This window comes from Centroberyx gerrardi, chromosome 23, assembly GCF_048128805.1.
Source record: "Centroberyx gerrardi isolate f3 chromosome 23, fCenGer3.hap1.cur.20231027, whole genome shotgun sequence".
Taxonomy (NCBI): Eukaryota; Metazoa; Chordata; class Actinopteri; order Beryciformes; family Berycidae; genus Centroberyx; species Centroberyx gerrardi.
Window position 1 is genome coordinate 1,425,508 of NC_136019.1, and position 7,320 is coordinate 1,432,827.

Sequence of the window (7,320 nt, forward strand, 5' to 3'; positions counted from 1 at the left end):
ACAAATAACAAGACTTTACACTTAACAACGTCACGCAACGTCACGGTGGTTAATGTTGTTTTATATAAAACTATTTTATCGTTATTTAACACAAAAACACGAAAGTGTCCTTGATAACTCAACATTGCGATAGGTTAATGTTATCTGTTTTGATAATTTCACCTTGGATTCTGAGAAATCTTTTTTTTTTTGTCAGTTTTGGACGATAGCGGAAGGCTACATTAGCCTACCCATGATCCTCAGCGACCGTTACTATGGTGAAGCCAGACGCCAGCTAAAGCCGTAAAATAACCTATGGTATCTTTAACATTTCTCAACACAAAAACACAAAAGTGTCCTTGATAACGCAACAATACGATAGGTTAATGTTATGGCCATCCGTTTTAATTATTTCACCTTCGATTCTGTGAAATCAGTTTTGGACGATCGCGGAAGGCTACATTAGCCTACCCATGATCCTTTGCGGCCGTTACTATGAAAAAAAGATATAAAAGATATATCTACTGAATATATCAAATATCTAGTATAGCCGAACTAGTAATTACACTGCATCTAGATGATCTATGTTAAGAAAAAGTAAAGATGTTGGTTTATTTCAGATTTTTTAGCCAAAACAGGAGTTTTGGCTAAAATATCACACACACGTTGGTTGACGTGGCTCACGGAAGGGCTTTTGTGGGTGGACGTGGCGCGTTCGACTCCTGTTTTGGCTAAAATATCTGAAATAAACCAACATCTTTACTTTTTCTTAACATAGATCATCTAAATGCAGTGTAATTACTAGTTCGGCTATACTAGATATTTGATATATTCAGTAGATATATCTTTTTATGAGCCTAATGTACAACCCTAGTTTGCAAACAGGAAGAACTACAACTGTGGTCTGATTTGTATCAAGCTGCATGGCGCGGCTCTAGGGAATTGTAGTTTTATAAAAAATATTAGTGTTTTTCCTAGAATTGGAAGTTGTAAATACTGAATTGAGAGCACACTGAGGAGTTTAAGGGGATAGTAAACACATTTGTGTAATTAGATTTTAAATATCTAATTGTTAATTGTTAATTGTTATCCTTTGACTCAGGTGATACGCAGATTATCAGAGATGGAAAATGTCAGCTACAGTCCTGATGTTAAAGAGGCAACTCAAAAACTGGATAAAGAGCATATGGATGGGCCAGTGCCAGAGTGCTTCTCACGACAAGTTTGTCAGTTTAAAGTGCTTGCTATTGATGATATAGTTTTGAAGCCCAAAGAGAGAGATTATTGTATCAAAATCGATAACAAGTTGGTTTTAGTCCAAAACATTGTTGAGGATAAAGGAATAGTGTACATTGTGGGCAATGAATATAAACAGGTGGAACACTTCTTTAAATACCTACAAAATACCTACAAAATACTTACACCAACAACATTAAAGTGACAGCACATTTAGAAATGACTAAAAAACAAAAAAATATCTGACCCATTCATATAGGAGTAGTAGTAGTGGCATTAGCAGTAGTATTGTAGTAGTAGCTGTAGTTGAAGTAGAAGTTGAAGGTAAAGCTGCAGTAAGCAATTTCTGACCACTAGAGGGTGTTGAGAACTCAAACTCAAACAGAGTCACTCCTGCTTCTGGGTTCAAGGCAGATTACTTGTACAAAACTGAAAGTTAAGGCGAAATGCGTTTTTGGGATGGAAATGAGGGATGCATTTCATTCTCACAAGGCTCCTGTAGGATTATTGGATTATTTTGTCTCTGACCTGTAGTTTCCATTGACTGCAATGCATTCTGTAAGGACAGAATTAAAATAATTTAAGATTTTCGTGTGATTTTTGCAAAGTATGTGGGACTAGTTAGAGTTAATTAGTTTACCAGTTTTTAATTAAAAACTAGTAGTGGACTTCATAATTAAATATAGGCACCAATGTACAAAAGTTAACTCTTGTTTGTGCCAACAACCTCAAAAAATTCAGAGCTCAAGAATGTTTCGTTGAGATTTGTTATTTGTGGTGATCAGGTGATGAGGAATAGTCCTGATGGTGGTGCTATAGCCACCATCAGGACTATTTGCCAAATTTTAGTGGACATCATTTGGCATGGTAACAAAGCTATGAGCCAAATTTGGTGCATTTTCATGCATGGGAAGGCAGTTTTTGTAAGAAATAATAATACCAGCAAATACAAGACCGGCAGCAGAGCTGGCCACCCCCCAAAAACACCGTACATGGTCATGTGTTTACCTAATGTACTATACTTCAGTAAATTCCATTAGAATGAAGGTGGCTTAGCTAGTTTTTGTACTGTTTCTAATCTGTCTTTCTTGCTCGTTTTCTTCTCAGCCCTCCTGCGTAATATATTAACAAAGCAGGAAATGATGATGGACCAACTGCGAATCATCTTTAAGACCCTACAGGGTATGAAATCGACCGATGAGGCAGAAATAGGCCTGGATCGAAATTTGTTGCCACTCAAAGATGTCAGTTCTCTTCAGAACCTGGAGGAACAACTGCAGAGTAGCCCTGACCTCCAGAAACAGTTGGTATGTTGGCATATCATGTACAGTGACCACATTTCCTAAAACTGAGTTGGCTAGCTTTGATCTTCCACAAATGCTTTTTTCTCATCATAAAAAGCCTGGATAAACTTAAGCAATGCCATGAAACATGTAAATGGATATGGGACAAAGCGTTGTTGCATAGTGTTGCAGTGGCAGTTCTAGGAAAGAAAGTATTTTTGTTTTGCTGTTTCAGGTGGGCTGAATGCAGCCCAGGACTATTTGTATGCCAAATTGATACCCGAGTACTGCCAGTATCACCTATGATATTCATAGTCTTTGATGATTAAAATACTTAAATATTAAAGCATTGCTGAAAAAAAAAAAATGAACAAATATGATTTCAGGTAAACACACTGGCTCTCAAAGGTGGGGTGGACGTTCGCGAGTGTGTTTGGAGGATTATGCACGCAACAATTACAAACTCCTTGGCGAAGAATATAAACGAGAGGAGTAAATGGAAAGACCGGCTTCCAGCGCCTACAGATACGAGATGCTGTGATTGGTACGTTGGCCTTGATGCCAATAGTGTCATTCATATGTTTAAGAATCATCAAAAGTTATTTAAATTGATAGTTCAGGTTCTTAGGGGAGGAGAGGAAGAAAGCAGGTGAGGGCAAGATGAGGAAATAGGAAGAGGACAGAAGGGGAGGGGAGAAGAGGAGGGCAGAGGAAGAGGGGAGTGGAGGAAAGGATGGGGGATGAGGAAAGGGGAGGACAGGAAAAGGCGAGGAGATGATCGGGGAGGGTAGACAGGAAGAGAGAGGAGAGGGGAGGACAGGAAGAAGGGATCAGAAGAGGAGGGTGGAGGAAGAGAAGAGAGGTGAGGTGATGAGCAGGGGAGAGGAGAGGAAAAACGGAATTATCTTTTATTGGAAGAGATACAATGGGACTCAATTTTGTTTATTTAGAGAAAACTGATTTGGGTAGTGGAAATTGAGAATGGCTGGTTACTTTAAAGGACAATTCCACTAGAACTGAACCCAGGCCCTATTGAGGGACATTCTGGTGTGATATCTACACGCACAGACCATAATTTTGCAGATGCAGTTTAAGTAGAAAGCCTATAGGCAACCATGACTGGTTCACATGGTTCATACTGTCCTCATTGTGTTTTCCTGACGAAATGGTGTCAAACTGAGCGTTGTATCGCACAGAGCCACGCATGATTTAAAAATAAGTGCAGTCATATGCCTTCCCGGGTTCCATACTCTGACACTATGGAACCTGGGAAGGGACATATGACTGTACTTATTTTTAAATTGCGCATGGCTCTGTGCGATACAACGCTCAGATAGGCTTTCTCCTGGAGCCATATTGGAGCCTGGTAGGAGGATGGTGCCAGCTCATTACTGATCTGCAAAATTACAGTCTCTACCTGTAGATATCACACCAGAATGTCTGTCAATAGGGCCTGGGTTCAGTTTTAGGGGAGGTTTCCTTTAAAATCCAGTAGCCACATTAGCTGGTGATACAAAAAGTTAATTTCAAACCATGTGTGCATGTATGTTTTAGCTGCTGTGAGGCGTAACCGTCTGACGTCTGGGGCCACGGACCAAGAAATAGATTCCACCATCAAAAGATGGCTACATCTGGCTCCGGATAGGGATGGTGGCAGGAGAGAGAGGATGAGGAGAAAAGAGCGCGAGGAGAGTATGACTGGTTCATGGACTGAAACATGGCATGGATGTTCAAGCGTTGTGTGCAGAGTTCAACTGGTTCATGGACTGAAACATGGCATGGATGTTCAAGAGGTTTTTTTTGTTTATTGTTTTTTTTGCAATAGTTTACAAGTAGAGCTGCAACGATTAGTCGATCGACAGAAAATTCCTATTTTGATAATCGATTAATCGTTTCAGTCATTTTTCAAGCAAAAATGCCAAACATTTGATGGTTACAGTTTCCCAAATGTGATGATTTGCTGTTTTTCTTTATCATATTTGACAGTAAATTGAATATCTTAAAATTTTAGACTGTTAGAACAAGCAAATTGAAGACATCACGTGGCCTCTAAGAAATTGTGAATGCCATATTTTCACAATTTTTTAAAATTTTAACATTTCATAGACTAAATGATTAATCGATGAATCAAGAAAAAAAACGGTAGATTATCCAATAATGAAAGTAATCGTTACTTGCAGCCCTAGTTCATTGTCTTATACTGTGCAAACTTTAAGGCTCTGAAAACATATTTTCTAAGCCAGCTTCTCACTATAAGTGATGAAGACACAATTTGTGCCAAAGTAGTAAAAGTTGAGGTTATTTCCCTTGAGGAATTTCTGCGATTGTGTTTTTCTCTGAGCTCTTCTTGCTGGTTTAAAGTGGGTGGGATTTGGAAAAGAGGTGATGTCACATATTTCCATGAAAAATCAATAAATATTTGTTCATAATACTGTCGTCGTTGAGACATTTTTCATCTGGGCCAAATATGGCAAGTGTATTAATGAAGTGGCTTGGTTAAGGTTTACTTGAGGCTGACATCTGGAACCAGTGCTGAAACTTGTCTGGTCCAACATTGGGCCAGAATAGGGCCAGCTATGGTCATAGTTGGCTGAGATATGGCTATGTCATGGGCCATATGTGGCCCGTGTTCTGGCTACCAGATCTAGACCACCCGTGGACCGTAATTCATTGCTGTATTTGGGCCATGTGTAAGTGGGCTGTGTGGCCCGTCACTGCGGGCCAGACCAATTTTGCTATGTGGGTACTATATGACACTACGCTTCCATTTATCACAATGTAGAATATTAGTCACCCTGCTTTAAATAATACTAATGGGACAAACTGTGGGAGAAAATGAGTTTACCTGTAGAGAGAGAGAGAGAGAGAGAGAGAGAGAGAGAAATGTTTAGTAGAGCTAGCTTCCATTTATATGAAGATAGAGATCGCCGTCCAAAGTTCATCATCTTGTTCACAAAACACAATTCTGCTAGCTCAATCTAGTTGTAACTAAAACGTTCGGCCGCAAAAAATTGTTTCATCAGTATATTAACAGCATAAAACTGTTAAACAGCGGAGATAGCTGGCGGCCGGTAATCATAATCAGCCGTCATTAAGTCCGCATTCAGTCTGCTGTAGACTGATCATTTGAAGAATAAAAGTCCATACATCCATAACTCCGTGGAAGTGTTGGAAGCGGTCCAAAGTTACAGTCAGTCCCTTCTAACTCTCTCCCCCGATTCCACCGGAGCAGACGGGACATAGCAGCGGCTCTGTGCTGCACTGTTTCTACAATATTCACTGAAACATGAGGAGCATCCCAAAACTAACTCCTCCTCTCCTTCCTACTTTCCTCCACTACCTCCTTTCCTCTTCTACTTTCTGCTCTACCTCCTCCTCTACCTCCTTTCCTCCAAAATGTCAACTTTTCATGAGCTAAGAAGAAGCTTGTCTTTAGCAGACGAACGTGCAATTCTGAGTCTATCCAGTTTGTTTTGGAAAGGTTTCAGAAACCCAAGGCTCGCAGGATTTTAGAGGAACATGTAATTCTTCAGTTGAAGATAAAACATGAAAATTACAAAAAATTGGAGTTGTGAGCTTTCCACAGCGAAATATTCTTGTGACCGTAGAATGACCATGGATGGTAGAGAAGTGCAGAGGAAAGACATGAAGCCGGGCAGAAAAGACTTGTCAGGTCTGCTGCCTCGTGTCTCACTGTCTGTCCTTTCCTTCCAGACTGAAGAGCGTGCGATGGAAGCAGCTGTGGTGAAACAGGAGGTTCTGGGTCCTCTGTGAGGACGACCAGCATGAAAACACTCTGTACACAAACTGCTCCTTTCATTTTAGATAATCGACTCGTCGTTTTCCTTTTTTAAAAATAAAATGTTTATCACATGGTGTTGGTGTGTTTGTTACTGCTGATAACTGCACAGTGTTGATCCAGTGTTTGATAAACTAAATTGTACATGCAGGTGAGTAGAAATGCATTTAAATCTAGTATATATCGTTACACATTCTTCAACAAATCTATGAAAACTACTTTTTAAAATATTGGTGGCATAAAAGTCTATTTTAAAAAATTCCTGTACAATGTCAAAATGCAGGAAATAAGATGAAACTGTAATGATCCTTGTGGGGAAACCAGATCACTGAAGCGACAAATAATAACAGGATACAGCAAGAAAAATAGAATATGAATAAGAATAGAGCAAATGGGGGCATTAAACATGCTGTCTGTTATCCTTAATAAATATATTCAAATCACAGATGTACATAAAGTACAGAATCAAACTAGAAAATCTTACTTCCGGGATGAGCGACACATGATCGACCAATCACAGCGGGCTGAGGGATTTAGGACTTTTTTCTGATGCTGCAGTCAAGTCATGTTAATGAGTTTTATCCTTTTTCATTTTCTGTTTCATACATCTTCTCAAAACTAGATTCTCACAAAGTATGTGTTTTTCATTTGTCTTTTTCCTCAAATTATTTATTTCTACTTTGTCAATACTCTCTTCATGCAGTAATCCAGATGTTTTTCATACTGTCACTTGTACATTTCTACTCAAGTTCTAGTGTTGAAATTGTCGGCTGTGTACGCCCGGTTCTTATTTCTGTTCCATTTTATGTGTTGTCTTTGCTGAATCATATTACTGTTTGCTGCTGCAACAACCCAGTTTCACCGCAGGGATCATTAAAGGATAAATCTGTTTATTTTCAACTTGGGTCTTATTTTCCTGGTTTTTATATCATGACGACTGATTGTGTTCAAATTATCACTTACTTCACTGTAGAGCTTTGTGTAGCTCCTTTTTTATAGTTACATAGTTCCCTCTGTATAGGA